The following is a 17,563-nucleotide window of genomic DNA, read 5'->3' as shown; positions in this document are numbered from 1 at the left end:
GCAGAACTGGTTTAGGATTTTTACAACTATTTCATTAGAATTTTTACTCACTTTTTTTTGGGCCTGAGTACTTTGTCTTTCATGAATATTTTTTATATATTGGTCTATGACTCACTGAATTAGAAAATACAGTTACTGAGCTGAGAAATAACACTAATGGCATAAAATTTAAGGAGCCAATTTAGACCTTCTTTTGGTTTCAAAGACTTAGAAAATTGTAGCCACTTCTGTACAAAATATTCATATTACATTAAGAGTGAATGAACTATTAAATAAAATGCAAAGTCAGAAGACTTAGCCTTGGGTTATTATCTGAATTTTCCTCTTGATTTATTGTATGGAATAGAATACATCTTCTGCTCCTTTACATTTTCTCCTTCTTCTCTTTCTTCTCTTCTTCCTTTTTATTTCTTCCATTTTAGTGTCTAAAAATTAGCCATGACATTGTTTCATATACCTATTTACAATAATATTATAAGGATTGGCTAATTAATTAATTTGTCAGAAAGGGATGTTATTACCTAGTGGAGTAAAACATCTCCTCTATCTCTGTTCCCACCTTTGTAGAAGGAAGCTTTTGTTCATAAAACACACTGAATTTGAGGAAAAAATGGCTACATGTGTGTTTATAAAATAAGCCTTGCTAGAAAGTGGCTGAATCAAACTGGAGCAAATTCTTTATATTGTATACTAAGATTGGGGAGGAAGAAAGGGAGGGCTGAAAGCGTAGATACCAAACTGGTATGCTGATGGAAGACATATATATATGTATATACACATATATAATATGTACATTTATGTAATATATAATATATATGCGATGGTTCTTATATCAATATAGAATTTTAATATATTCAATTTGTGACAAATTAATCTCTAAAAATTTTCATAGTTCTTTGGAAAATATTTCTTCTAAAATCAGAGAAAACAGGTAAGTTTTGAAGTTTTTCTATTCTACTTCTGAACATGAATTCATTAATGTAAGCATGCGGCTATGCATACTATTTTTAGAAACTGAGTAATCTCATTTCTGTTCAAATATATTGTGTAGAAAATTTGGACAATGCTGTTAGCTTAAGAAAGTAATTGACCAAAATATAACTTTGTTAATGTCTGTTAATTTAATTAACATTAATGGTACATGGCAATTATACTTTGGCAAATACTACAAAATACTATGTAACATGCTGAGAGTAAGCATAACTTTTAGGTCACACATAGGTACTAAGTACAATGTGTTTCTCCAAATTTATTATGATGTCAGGTGTAACTCTATTCATGGTATCAATTTTGAAAGTTTTTCATGTTGAAAATTTGCCTCTTTATTATATAGAGAAAAAAGTTGTTATAAAATTGAAAATAAAGACGAAGCAAAGGACGATTTTTTTTTTTCCAAATTGTGAGAGCTGCTACCCAGGTGAGTGCTGGAATATCAAGGAACTCCTAGGTAATATTTTTGTGGACTTTGTAAAATGTAAAAAAATTATTGTATATTCTTGGTTTAACCTTTAATAGTAATAGCAACAGTAATAATAGCAGCTAACACGTACTGAATGATTACTGTAAGTTAGAAAGGATGATAGGTGCTTTGTGTGTATTATAGTACTTAACATACAATAACATTACAAAATAGGCAGTGATATTACCTATGTCTCACAGATGAAGAAACAAAGTTCAGGCAGGCAGGCTGGCTGGCAGAAGTTCACAGAGCTGTGTCAGCAGCACAGCCTGATGGGAATCCACATCAGTTCAAAGCCAAAGATGGTGTTCTTAACCCTCATGCTCTTCATCAATGCTGTGCTGGCAGCCTAAAAGGACACCGGCACTTCCCAAAAGTATCTCATTTCTTTTTCAGGAATTAAATATACACTCTGGACCTCATACATATGAAATATGTTAGGGCTGTTTATCAGAAGATGGAAAACTTTTAAGTTTTGGAAACATTTTATTGAAGAACTCATGAATATGGGAAAATAATAAGCATTCAACAACTTTGAATTGAAATGTTTTTGATATTTTAACAAACAATAATTAAATAAAACATAAATTTAGGGAGTTACAGCAACATTTTAAATAATTAAGTTTAGAGAAGAATGATGTTTCCTTACTGTTTTTGCAAAAGATGCTCATGGCCAGTCTCATTCATAGGAGAGTCTAATTTCAGAGTGGATGAAAGAATCAGAATTTTGCAGCTGAAGAGACTTGAGAAGTCATCCAGATAAATCACTCTGAGTTTTCTAGACAGAGGCCTGTCTCATTTTTCCTTAAACACCTCTAGTGATGGAATGTGCTATGCCTTCTGGTGCATCACATTTCATCTTAACAGCTCTTGTTAGTTCTTTCTTTCAATTGAGTCCAAATCTACATCTGTAATTTCCACCCCATTGCTTCCTTGTCTTTTCTTTTCCAAATAACAGCCCAAAAGAGAATGCACAAAGAACTGTTAGTAAATTGCAGAATAAAATAGCACTATCATTTTCCTTGATTCACAATGTTTTATGTGAATAGTACATGAAAATACTAACCACAAAAACATATAATAAAAATTATCAGCCTGCTGTTTACTCAGACTAAATGTAATGAAAAACTTAATCAATAATGCAACAATACAACATGAGGATTATAGTTAATAGAACTGTATTGGGGGTTTCGTTCAATAAATAGATTTTTAGCTGCTCTTGTCACACAAAAAGGTGTGTGAGATGCTTCACTATAGTAACCATATACATATACATATAATCATATATATATCACATAACATCATGTTGTAAACCTCAAATGTATGCAATAAAATTTATTTGAAAAGCTAATATGACAATACAATTGGTCTTGCTATCAGCACAGTTTGAATTCAAAACTTTAGACTAATAATAGACTACAGAAAATACTTGGTCACAGAAAAATTAATAATGTTGATGTTTATGACATCCATTATTTATACAAAATCTAATATTACCATTTCTAAACAAAATCTAAACATTAATTAAAGACAACTATAAAGCTCAACATAGTACAGCTCTAAGTAGTTTTGTAATACAAGTTATAATGAAATATTGAATACCTTGGATTAATTTTAAGACTTGATAAAAACATTCTAATCTCATAACCCAGTTTTATCCACAATAAGTGAACTATTCTTAATATTGGAAATTGAGTAAATTGTTGAAAGTTGTAGTGTAATGAATGACATGCAATCAGTTAGAACCACTTAACAATTCTTTTAATAAATGAGCATACTCAAAGCCCATAAGCCTTTGGTTCTGAGTTGTACATTAATTAAAAGGTGAGCAGTTCCCTTCTTTGTTTTCAATAAATACATTTATTCAATTCCTTTCAGTAAAAATGATTATTTCCTCAGAATTCTAATTAAAATTGCAGTTAAATACTTAATTCTTTTGACCTCTAAATAATATACATCCTTAATGTGCATTTGTACATTCAAGTTCTTATTCCATGTAATGTGCATTTGTATAGTCTCCCAGTATAAACCGAAGTTTGCTTGCTTGTAAAAAACATATTGTTTTTACCTACTGCAAGATTTTAGAGGGAGCATAGGGTCTGCAGCCTGATCCATCTGAAGGAATGTTTATCTCCAGTATCTCTGTCTGGAGCTCATTTTTGTCCTCGTCTGACAGATTTTCTTTTCAATGAAATATTTTGATCTTTTCATAAATGCAATTTTTGCCTATTACTTAACCACTTTGTACCTCTATTTCTTCATCTGTAAAAGAAGAATAAGAATGGTTCTTTCTTACAGGGTGTTGTGAGTGTTAAATGTGTTAATACATACAAAGCAGTTTGAACACAGTGAATAGCATGCTGTTAGTAGTAGTAGCTTGTGAAAGTTAATAATATGCTGTTAATAGCACATAGTGAATAATGTACTGTTAGTAGTAGTAGCTTGTGAAAGTGCCTGTTACCAGGTAGTAAGGGAATCCACGGTTCTTAGTTGTCTGGGGAGAAAGATTTCGGCCAAGTGACATTTCAGATAACAGAGAGTTTTATTGAAGGGAAATCGATAGCAGAGAGTTTATAGATAGAGAGATGGTACACTGAAAGGTGAGGCCGAACGGGTTGCCAGAAGAAGGTGAAGCAGCAGCAGTTTCTGTTTATGTATAAAGGTTCTAACATACAGCATAATCTAACTAATACTAATTATGATGAATAGGTGATTTAATTCCAAATGAAACTAAATTATAACTAGAGATACTATTTTTTCCTCAGCTTAGACTAGCACAGTCTTCATAATTACATAAAAATATTACAGGTCTTGTCTTAAGAAAGATTTACCAGAGACTTGTGTTGTTTTTAGGTGCACGAACTCAGTAAATGTAAATTGAGAAACTCTTTGGTTCAGAAAATTCATTTGGTGCCTCTCTGAGTTTATTATTGTAAATGGGAAGTATATGTACGTTTTAACCTATAATCCTGACAACAGAAATCAAAACAGGAAATATCTATGTAGTTGAAATAGTTTTTGTTGTTGGAATAGAAGGCCATGGAAAGAATGTGCTGCTAATACACACACTCCTCCACACATCACCACTCTCACCCCACCAAACAAACAAACCTGAAAACACCCTTGAATGGGGAAAACTCATACCTGTCAGGTCTAGAATTGTTTTCATCTTAAGACTTATAGTTTTCTTAACTCTCAAGTTAAGATTTCTTTGGCTGTGAAGTATTGACTTCTAAATATAACTCCATAGTCTCCCAATAATTACTAGACTTGGAAACAAATGAGTGTTTTATTGTTCCAAAAAGAAAAGGCTGCCAAAAGAATGGGCGTTTGCCACCATTGCCTTCATTTAAAAGAACATGCCACTGACTTTGAAAGTAATTCTAAAAGAAGAAGTTAAAAAGCTTCAACAATGGCAGCATTATAAAAATGTCTACAGGGGGCTGACAACATCATTCACTTTCTGTTTGTATATGTCTACCCTATTTTCAAATACTCATTTGGAAACACAAGTTCTGGTATTAAAAAAGACCCAGTCCTGTAACTTTATTACACTAGCATCATATACTAAAAGAATTTTTACCATTCCACGTTAATAAGATAAATACAACAGATTCCTTCAATATATTATTCCCCATATCTATCTATCTATTTATCTCTCTCTCTCTCTCTCTCTCTATATATATATATATATATACACACACACACACACATATGTATTTAAGAAGTATTTATTAGCACTTTAAAGAGTTATTTTTTAAGGAGGAGATAATTAGATGAAGTGATTCATCTTTTTGCTTGCTCGCTTTCATCTAAGCCAAAAGATACATCTGTAGAAACATTATGGGTGAGAATCAGAATATACACACACTATATATATGGTGTGTGTGTGTATATATACGGTAACAAAATAAATAGTATATGTATGTATATATACTATACTATGTACTATACGTATAGTGTATATATATTATATATATAAAAACAAGAATTTTACTAATAAAATTACTTAAAGGAAAACTTTTGAAAGAATCATACTTGATTTCAATCATGATCTAAAGATATTCTTTCAGGAAATTCAGGGATGTATGGGTTTTCGTGAAGATGATTCTGAAGCCCAATTTTAGCAGCACTGAATTTCTTGTTTTTCTGTCATCAGTAAGAGGAATGCAGCGATTCATGAGCTTCTCAGCCTGTTCTTTGTCTCACCTGTGACACTAAAATAGTCCATTTTTCTAAGTGCTCCAGGTGTCCCAAACTCAATTATTAACAGATTAAATTTCTATGAATGTTTAAAAACAGTTGAGGTAGATAAAACCACAATGAGATACCATCTCACACCAGTTAGAATGGCAATCATTAAGAAGTCAGGAAACAACAGGTGTTGGAGAGGATGTGGAGAAATAGGAACACTTTTACACTGTTGGTGGGATTGTAGACTAGTTCAACCATTATGGAAAACAGTATGGCAATTCCTCAAGGATCTAGAACTAGATGTACCATATGACCCAGCCATCCCACTACTGGGTATATACCCAAAGGATTATAAATTATTCTATTACAAAGACACATGCACACGTATGTTTATTGCGGCACTATTCACAATAGCAAAGACTTGGAATCAACCCAAATGTCCATCTGTGACAGACTGGATTAAGAAAATGTGGCACATATACACCATGGAATACTATGCAGCCATAAAAAAGGATGAGTTTGTGTCCTTTGTAGGGACATGGATGCAGCTGGAAACCATCATTCTTAGCAAACTATCACAAGAACAGAAAACCAAACACCGCATGTTCTCACTCATAGGTGGGAACTGAACAATGAGATCACTTGGACTCGAAAAGGGGAACATCACACACTGGGGCCTATCATGGGGAGGGGGGAGGGGGGAGGGATTGCATTGGGAGTTATACATGATATAAATGATGAATTGATGGGTGCTGACGAGTTGATGGGTGCAGCACACCAACATGGCACAAGTATACATATGTAACAAACCTGCACGTTATGCACATGTACCCTAGAACTTAAAGTATAATAATAATAAAAAAAAAAGAGTTGTGATTCTCTGCTATTTTCCAAATAATAAATGTATATTGACTGACCACATTAGTAAGAAACTACTCTGTATTCACAGGCCCTTCAAATTTTTAAAGAAATTTAGATTCATCAAACGTTTGGGGTGTATAGTCAGAAAACTTGTTTTTACCACTATGCTACTACTACCTACCTTAATAACTTTGGGAGATGTTTCTCAAAATCTTTTGTTGTATCTCAGTTTCATTATTTTGATGATGGAAATGATAATAATGGCAATGACCTCACAGGCATTTGAGTTTGGGATTATAAAAGTGCTTTGTGACTAAAACAGTGAGTTGTTATTCGTATTATTGTGAACTGAACAGAACTATTCTGATGACCACCAGCTTTATCATGGCACTAACAATAGAAAGAGAGTAGCAAATTCTCCATTTCATTATCATTCTGCCTTGCTACAGGCTATTTTAAAATGAACAGATTGTTAATAGATGCCCACCTTTTGTACCACTTATATTGTAGGGTACATAAAGATATATAAAATATGAGAAGCAGCTTGGTGTGGTGGAAAGAACTTGGACTTGAATCCTGTCTCTTTCCCTCACTTGCTCTGTGATCTAGGAGTCACTTAGCTTATCTGAGCCTCCATTCATGCTTCTATAAAAGGGGTTAAGAAATACTCATTTTAGAAGACTGGTGTAAGAATTAAAAACTGAAACTGAGTCAAGTGCCTGGCACATTATATGTATCAGATACATTCTTATTATGGTACCTGATAAAAGAAACTGAAAATGTCTGATGCTTAAGGAATATGCACCCCAATGCCCTCCTTGTTCCTCATAAACACATAGCTTGACATGGGGGTTTAGCAAGTGAGACATGAGTCCTGACAGGTCACGGATGTCCCGAGTCTACTTGTATTTTATGATTTGTCCATGACTGACACTGCAACTTAGCCCTTTAATGATAACTAGGTCCAGCACAGAGCTCTCTTTGAGGTCCTTGCCATTATTACATATCCATTGTCAAAATAATGAAATGGAGATACAACAAAAGATTTTGAGAAACATCCCCCAAAGTCGTTAAGGTAGATAGTAGCACAGCAGGAACTTAAAAATAAATTTTCGGATACATACAATGTGCCAGGCACTTCACTCAGTTTCAGTTTTTAATTCTCACATCAGTCTTCAGAACCAATATGTTGGATAGATAAATAGATAGATAGATAGATAGATAGATAGATAGATAGATAGATAATAGGTAGATAGGTAGATTAGATAGACAGATGAGAGGAGATTTATTAGGGAAATTGGCTCACATGATTATAGAGGCTAAGAAGTCCTGCAGTAGGTTGTCTGCAAGCTGGAGAACCAGGGAGGCTGATAGGGTGGCTCAATCCAAGTCTTAAGGCTTCAGAACCAGGGAAGCCACTGGTGTAACTCTCAGTCCAAGATTGAAGACCTGAGAACCTAGGGGGCACTACTGCAAGTCCGAGGCTCCAAAGGCTGAGAATCTGGAGTTCTCATGTCCAAGGGCAGGAGAAGAATGGTGTCCCAACTCCTGGAGAGAGTGAATTCCCATTTCCTCTGCCCTCTTGTTCTATCTGGGCCCTCAAATTGGATAGTGTCCGCCTATATTGAAGGTAGATCTTCCTTACTCAGTCCATGGATTCAAATGTTAATCTCTTCTGGAAACATCCTCACAGGTATACCTAAAAATATTTTACTAGCTATCTGTGTCCCTCTTAGTCCAGTCAAGTAGACATCTAAAATTAACCATCAGAGTACCCATTGAATATTAATAGTTTACAATTACCTAGTTCTGTTTATTTTCCTTTCCTCTTCCCTAGATTCAAGTCCCAAGCTATGTAATCAAGCATATGTCACTTATATTTTTAGGCTTCATCTTGTCCATCTGTAAAATGAAGGCTTTGTGTTAGATGCCAGCTAAAGTTATTTGCATTTCTTACATTTAATGATTTCAGAAATTAGCAATCTTTTGTTGCAGCAAGACTGCCCCAGATCTGTCGTTGAGGTGCTGGTGATGATTACATCTGCTCTGGAAGTGGACAGATGAAATTATAATGGGGGTCCCAACCATCTGAGGGCAAGCAATGAAGGAAGCCAGAGGGTCATGACAGAGAGGAGCACTAAGCATTATAGGCACACTTCATTTTTGAATGAGGTCTGGTGCCACTTCTGTGGAGAACACCCACAAATTGTGGACATAACAGCCACTGAGCAGGCTGTTAAATCAGGGAAATCCTGAGAAACTCCCTTTCTGCTTCTTCCTGCAGTATGAGTGGTTAGAGTTCCATTTGCCCAGTTTAGTCCAGTCTTTCCTATGTAGGTTGTTCTTTCCAACTTTTACAATTTCCTATGTAGTACCACTGTCCAGATCAACAAATGCTTATTCCTCTGAAGTAATCTGGATTCCTAGTGCTGAGGACTGGCCAGGAACTCTTGTAAATGGTTACTTTTTCTAGTAGGACAGATTGCATCCAAAGTGAAGAGGATTTGAACAAGCATAGTGCATGCTTTGAATTGACATGCAGACCTCCTTAAGGGCAGCTGCACAGTGATGGGACCTCCATGTTCTAATGTAATAAATTACACTGTTAGAAAAGGGTGGCATCTGTGTCTTGTTGTATGGATGTTGCTAATAATTTTCCCTCTCTTTCTCTGAGTCCAACATCCCCAACTTTTAAAATTTAAAATTCTTGTCTTGGACTTGCCATTGGTCCTTTGACTGGGGGAAGATACGTAAAAACGGAACAAAGCTGGATGGAGAATGACTTTGACAAGTTGAGAGAATGAAGCTTCAGACGATTAGTAATAACAAACTTCTCTGAGCTAAAGGAGGATGTTTGAACCCATCACAAAGAAGCTAAAAACCTTGAAAAAAGATTAGATGAATGGCTAACTAGAATAAACAGTGTAGAGAAGACTTTAAATGACCTGATGGAGCTGAAAACCATGGCACAAGAACTACGTGATGCATGCACAAGCTTTAGAAGCCGATTTGATCAAGTGGAAGAAAGGGTATCAGTGATTGAAGATCAAATGAATGAAATGAAGTGAGAAGAGAAGTTTAGAGAACAAAAAGTAAAAAGAAATGAACAAAGCCTCCAAGAAATATGGGATTATGTGAGAAGATCAAGTATATGTTTGACTGGTGTACCTGAAAGTGACGGGGAGAATGGAACCAAGTTGGAAAACATTCTTCAGGATATTATCCAGGAGAACTTCCCCAATCTAGCAAGGCAGGCCAACACTGAAATCCAGGAAATACAGAGAATGCCACAAAGGTACTCCTTGAGAAGAGCAACTCCAAGAAACATAATTGTCAAATTCACCAAAGTTGAAGTGAAGGAAAACATGTTAAGGGCAGCCAGAGAGAAACGTCGGGTTACCCGCAAAGGGAAGCTCATCAGACTAACAGTGGATCTCTCGCCAGAACCTCTGTAAGCCAGAAGAGAGTGGGGACCAATATTCAACCTTCTTAAAGAATTTTCAACCCAGAATTTCATATCCAGCCAAACTAAGCTTCATAAGTGAAGGAGAAATAAAATCCTTTACAGACAAGCAAATGCTGAGGGATTTTGTCACCACCAGGCCTACCTTAGAAAAGCTCCTGAAGGAAACACTACACATGGAAAGGAACAACTAGTACCAGCCACTGTGAAAACATGCCAAATTGTAAAGACAATCAATGCTAGGAAGAAACTGCATCAACTAATGAGCAAAATAACCAGCTAACATCATAATGACAGGATCAAATTCACGCATAATAATATTAACCTTAAATGTAAATGGGCTAAATTCTCCAATTAAAAGACACAAACTGGCAAATTGGATAAAAAGTCAAGACCCATCAGTGTGCTGTATTCAGGAGACCCATCTCAGGTGCAGAGACACACATAGGCTCAAAATAAAGGGATGGAGAAAGATCTACCAAGCAAATGGAAAGCAAAATAAAAAGCAGTGGTTGCAATCCTAGTCTCTGATAAAACAGGCTTTATACCAACAAAGATCAAAAGAGACAAGGCCATTACATAATGGTAAAGGGATCAATTCAATGAGAAGAGCTAACTATCCTAAATATATATGCACCCAATACAGGAGCACCCAGATTCATAAAGCAAGTCCTTAGAGACCCTCAAAGAGACTTAGACTCCCACACAATAATAATGGGAGACTTTAACATCCCACTGTCAACACTGGACAGATCAACAGGAGAGAAATTTAACAGGGATATACAGAAATTGAATCCAGCTCTGCATCAAGTGGACCTAATAGACATCTACAGAACTCTCCACCCCAAATCAACAGAATATATATTTTTCTCAGCACCACATTGCACTTATTCCAAAATTGACTACACAGTTGGAAGTAAAGCATTTCTCAGCAAGTGTAAAAGAATAGAAATTATAACAAACTGTCTCTCAGACCACAGGGCAATCAAACTAGAACTCAGGATTAAGAAACTCACTCAAAACCACTCAACTGTATGGGAACTGAACAACCTGCTCCTGAATGACTACTGGGTACATAATGAAATGAAGGCAGAAATAAAGATGTTCTTAGAAACCAATGAGAACAAAGACACAACATACCAGAATCTCTGGAACACATTTAAAGCAGTGTGTAGAGGGAAATTTATAGCACTAAATGCCCACAAGAGAAAGCAGGAAATATCTAAAATTGACATCCTACCATCACAATTAAAAGAACTAGAGAAGCAAGAGCAAACACATTCAAAAGGTAGCAGAAGTCAAGAAATAACTAAGATCAGAGCAGAACTGAAGGAGATAGAGACCATAAAGAAAGAAAGAAAGAAAGAAAGAAAGAAAGAAAGAAAGAAAGAAAGAAAGAAAGAAAGCAAAAACAAACCTTCAAAAAATCAACAAATCTAGGAGCTGGTTTTTTGAAAAGATCAACAAAATTGATAGACCGCTAGCAAGACTAATAAAGAAGACAAGAGAGAAGAATCAAATGGATGCAATAAAAAATGATAAAGGGGATATCAACACCGATCCCACAGAAATACAAACTACCATCAGAGAATACTATAAGCACCTCTACACAAATAAACTAGAAAATCTAGAAAAAATGGATAAATTCCTGGACACACATACTCTTCCAAGACTAAACCAGGAAGAAGCTGAATCCCTGAATAGACCAAAAGCAGGCTCTGAATTTGAGGCAATAATTAATAGCCTAACAACCAAAAAAATGTTCAGGACCAGACGGATTCGCAACCGAATTCTACCAGAGGTACAAAGAGGAGCTGGTACCATTTCTTCTGAAACTATTCCAACAAATAGAAAAAGAGGGAATCCTCCTTAACTCATTTTATGAGGCCAGCTTCAACCTGATACCAAAGCCTGGCAGAGACACAGAAAAGAAGAGAATTTTAGACCAATATCCCTGATGAACATAGATGAAAAGATCCTCAATAAAATACTGGCAACCCGAATCCAGCAGCACATCAAAAAGCTTATCCACCATGATCAAGTGGGCTTCATCTCTGGGATGCAAAGCTCATTCAACATACACAAATCACTAAATGTAATCCATCATATAACCAGAACCAAGACAAAAACCACATGATTCTCTCAATAGATGCAGAAAAGGTCTTCAACAATATTCAACAGCTTTTCATGCTAAAAACTCTCAATAAACTAGGTATTGATGGGACGTATCTCAAAATAGTAAGAGCTATTTATGACAAACCCACAGCCAATATCATACTGAATAGGCAAAAACTGGAAGCATTCCCTTTGAAAACTGGCACAAGACAGGGATGCCCTCTCTCACCACTTCTATTCAACATAGTGTAGGAAGTTCTGGCCAGGACAATCAGGCAGGAGAAAGAAATAAAGGGTATTCAATTAGGAAATGAGGAAGTCAAATTGTCCTTGTTTGCAGATGACATGATTGTATATTTAGAAAACCCCATTGTCTCAGCCCAAAATCCTCTTAAACTGATAAGGAACCTCAGCAAAGTCTCAGGATACAAAATCAATGTGCAAAAATCACAAGCATTCTTACACACCAATAACAGACAAACAGAGAGCCAAATCACGAGTGAACTCCCATTCACAATTGCTTCAAATAAAATAAAATACAACTTAAAAGGGATGTGAAGGACCTCTTCAAGGAGAACTACAAAGCACTGCTCAACGAAATAAAAGAGGACACAAACAAATGGAAGAACATTCCAAGCTCATGATAGGAAGAATCAATATTGTGAAAATGGTTATACTGCCCAAGGCAATTTATAGATTCAATGCTATCCCCATCAAGCTACCAATGACTTTCTTCACAGAATTGGAAAAAACTACTTTAAACTTTATATGGAATGAAAAAAGAGCCCACATTGCCAAGACAATCCTAAGCCAAAAGAACAAAGCTGGAGGCATCACACTACCTGACTTCAAACTATGCTACAAGGCTACAGTAACCAAAACAGCATGGTACTGGTACCAAAACAGAGATATAGACCAATGGAACAGAACAGAGTCCTCAGAAATAATACCACACATCTACAGCCATCTGATCTTTGACATATCTGACAAACACAAGAAATGGGGAAAGGATTCCCTATTTAATACATGGTGCTGGGAAAACTGGCTAGCCATATGTAGAAAGCTGAAACTGGATCCCTTCCTTACACCTTTATACAAAAATTAATTCAAGATGGATTAAAGACTTAAATGTTAGACCTAAAACCATAAAAACCCTAGAAGAAAACCTAGGCAATACCATTCAGGACTTAGGCATGGGCAAGGACTTCATGACTAAAACACCAAAAGCAATGTCAACAAAAGCTAAAATTGACAAATGGGATCTAATTAAACTAAACACCTTCTGCACAGCAAAATAAATCACTATCAGAGTGAATAGGCAACCTACAGAATGGGAAAAAATTTTTACAATCTACTCATCTGACAAAGGGCTTATATCCAGAATCTGCAAAGAACTTAAACAATTTTACAATAAAAAAATCAAACAACCCCATCAAAAAGTGGGCAAAGGATATGAACAGACACGTCTCAAAAGAAGACATTTATGCAGCCAACAGACACATGAAAAAATGCTCATCATCACTCGCCATCAGAGAAATGTAAATCAAAACCACAATGAGATACCATCTCACACCAGTTAGAATGGCGATCATTAAAAAGTCTGGAAAGAACAGGTGCTGGAGAGGATGTGGAGAAATAGGAACACTTTTACACTATTGATGGGACTGTAAACTAGTTCAACCATTGTGGAAGTCAGTGTGGCAATTCCTCAAGGATCTAGAACTAGAAATACCATTTGACCCAGCCATCCCATTACTGGGTATATACCCAAAGATGATAAATCATGCTGCTATAAAGACACATTCACACATATGTTTATTGCGGCACTATTCACAATAGCAAAGACTTGGAACCAACCCAAATGTCTATCAATGATAGACTGGATTAAGAAAATGTGACACATATACACCATGGATTGCTATGCAGCCATAAAAATGGATGAGTTCATGTCCTTTGTAGGGATATGGATGAAGCTGGAAACCATCATTCTGAGCAAACTATTGCAAGGACAGAAAACCAAACGTCGCATGTTCTCACTCATAGGTGGGAATTGAACAATGAGAACACTTGGACACAGGGTGGGGAACATCACACACTGGGGACTGTTGTGGGGTGGGGGAATGGGGAGGGATACCATTAGGAGATATACTTAATGTAAATGATGAGTTAATGTGTGCAGCACACCAATATAGCACATGTATACATATGTATCAAACCTGCACATTGTGCACCATGTACCCTGGAACTTAAAGTATAATAAAAAAATGTAGATGTGTGCCAAATGAGTCTCCATTTTTCTTTTGCTCCAAGGTTCCCAAATATTAGGTGAGTCAGTTGGTTGTATATAGAAATAGAAATTTATCCTTAAAGTCCAAATAGAGGGATGTATCCCAGGACTGCAAGGATGGCTCAACATATGCAAATCAATCAATGTGATACATCATATCAACAGAATGAAGGACAAAAACCGTATGATCATTTCAATTGATGCTGAAAAATTATTTCATAAATTTCAACATAACTTCATGATTTAAAAACCCTCAAAAAACTGGGTATTGAAGAAACATACCTCAAAGTAATGAAAGCCATATATGACAGACCCACAGGCTAGTATCATACTGAATGGGGAAAAACTGAAAGCCTTTCCTCTTAGATCTGGAACACGACAAGGATGCCCACTTTCATCACTGTTATTAAACATAGAACTGAAAGCCCTAGCTAGAGCAATCAGACAAGAGAATGAAATAAAATGAATCCAAATTGGAAAGGAAGAAGTAAAATTATCCTTGTTTGTAGATGATATATTCTTATATTTGGAAAAACCTAAAGACTTCACCAAAAACTATTAGAACTGACAAACAAATTCAGTAAAGTTTCAGCAGAATATAAAATCAACATACAGAAATGAGTAGCATTTCTCTATGCCAACAGTGAACAATTTGAAAAGAAATCAAGAAAGTAATTTAATTTACAATAGCTACAAATTAAATTATATACCTAGGAATTAAGTTAACCAAAGAAGTGAAAAATCTCTCCAATGAAAACTATAAAATGTTGATGAAAAAAATTGAAGAGGACAACAAAAAATCAAAAGACACTCCATGTTCATGGATTGGAAGAATCAGTATTGTTAAAATGTCCATACTACTCAAAGCAATCTACAGATTTTCTTTTCTTTCTTTCTTTTTTTTTTTTTTTTAAGACAGGGTCTTACTCTGTCACCCAGGCTGGGGTGTAGTGGTGTGATCATGACTCCTTGCAACTCCTGCCTACTGGGCTCAAGTGATCCTCCCACCTTAGTCACCAAAATAGCTGGGACTACTGGTGTATGCCCCCACAGCTGGTTAATTTAGTTTTGTATATTTTGTAGAGGCAGGGTTTTGCTATGTTGCCCAGGCTGGTCTCAAACTGCTGGGCTCAAGCAATCCTCCTAATTTGGCCTCCCAAAGGGCTGAGATTACAGGCATGAGTCCCCATGCCTGGCTTGCAACCTACAGATTTAATGCAATCTCTATCAAAATACCAATGACATTCTTCACTGAAAAAGAAAAAAAATTCTAAAATTTATATGGAAGCACAAAAAACCCAGAATAGCAAAAGCTATCCTGGGCAAAATGAACAAGACTGGAGGAATAATATTACCTAGCTTCAAATGATACTACAGAGCTATAGTAATGGAAACAGCATGGTACTTGCATAAATACAGATACACAGACCAATGGAATAGAATAGAGAACCTGGAAACAAATCTGTACATCTATAGTGAATTCATGTTTGATGAAAGTGACAAAAACATATAATGGGGAAAGGACAGTCTCTTTCATAAATAATGCTGGTAAAACTGGATATTCATATGCAGAAGAATGAAACTAGATCTCTATCTCTTACCTTATAGAAAAATCAAATCAAAATGAATTAAAGACATCTAAGTCCCCACACTATGAAACTACTAACAGAAAACATTGGAGAAACTCTCCAGGACATTGACTTGGGCAAGGGTTTCTTTCTTTCTTTTTTTTATTATTATACTTTAAGTTCTAGGGTACATGTGCACAACGTGCAGTAATATGTTGCCACAAGCAAAGGCAACCAAAGCAGAAATGGATGAATGGGATCACATCAAGTTAAAAAGTTTCTGCACAGCAAACAATCAACAAAGTGAAGAGACAACCCACAGAATGGGAGAAAATCTTGGCAAACTACTTATCTGACAAGGGATTAATAACCAGACTCTATAAGGAGCTTGAACAACTCTATAGGATAGTATCTAATAATCTGATTAAAAAATGTGTAAAAGATCTGAATAGACTTTTCTCAAAAGAAGACACACAAATGGCAGACAGGTATATAAAAATTGGTGAACATCATTGATCATTAGAGAAATGTGAATCAAAACTACAATGAAGTATTATCTCACACCAGTTAAAATGGTTTTTATCCAGAAGACAGGTAATAACAAATGCTGTCAACAATATGGAGAAAAGAGAAGCCTCATACACTCTTGGTGGCAATGTAAATTAGTACAATCACTATGGAGAACAGTTTGAAGGTCTCCCAAAAATCTAAAAATAGAGCTATCATATGATTCAGCAATCACACTCCTAGGTATATATCCAAAAGAAAGGAAATCAGTATATCAAAGGGAAATCTGAACTCCCATGTTTACTGCAGCACTATTCACAATAGCCAGGATTTGGTGGCAATACAAATGACTGTCAACAGATGAATGGATAAAGAAAATGTTGTACATACATACAATGGAGTACTATTCAGCCACAAAAATAAGGAGATCCTGTCATTTGCAAAAACATGGATGGAACTAGAGGTCATGATGTTAAGTGAAATAAGCCAGACACAGAAAGACAAACTTTGCATGTTCTCACTTATTTTTGGGAGCTAAAAATTGAAACAATTGTACTCATGTAGATAGAGAGTAGGATGACAGTTACTAGAGACTGGAAAGGGTAGAAGTGGTGGGGTGTGAGGGGGAAGGAGTGATTGCTGATGGGCAGAAAAAACAGAAAGGATAACTAAGATCTAGTATTTGATAGCACAACAGGGTGACTATACTCAATAATAATTTAATTTTATATATAAAAATAACTAAAAGAGTATATTTGGATTGTTTGAAACACAATAGTAAATGCTTGAAGTGATGAATATCCCATTTACCCTGTTGTAATTATTAAACATTGTATACTTGTATCAAAATATTCTATATACTCCACAAATATATATACCTACTATGTACCCACAAAAATTAAAAATAAAATACATTTTAAATCCAAATTGAGACATGTTTTTCAATTTGCTTGGTGTTCTCATGTAATATTTACTATCTCTTTTTTTTTATAAGAAATGTGATTACTACCCTTGATTCAAAAGGATTTATTTTGTTACCGAAGAAAGCAAAAATGCTTTGTGACACAGGTTATCTGTAGTGCTAGTTAGAGAAATTGTAATTACTGACT

The sequence above is a fragment of the Rhinopithecus roxellana genome, chromosome 9 (genome assembly GCF_007565055.1).
Source record: "Rhinopithecus roxellana isolate Shanxi Qingling chromosome 9, ASM756505v1, whole genome shotgun sequence".
NCBI classification, from domain to species: domain Eukaryota; kingdom Metazoa; phylum Chordata; class Mammalia; order Primates; family Cercopithecidae; genus Rhinopithecus; species Rhinopithecus roxellana.
Note: the sequence above shows the minus strand (reverse complement) of the source record.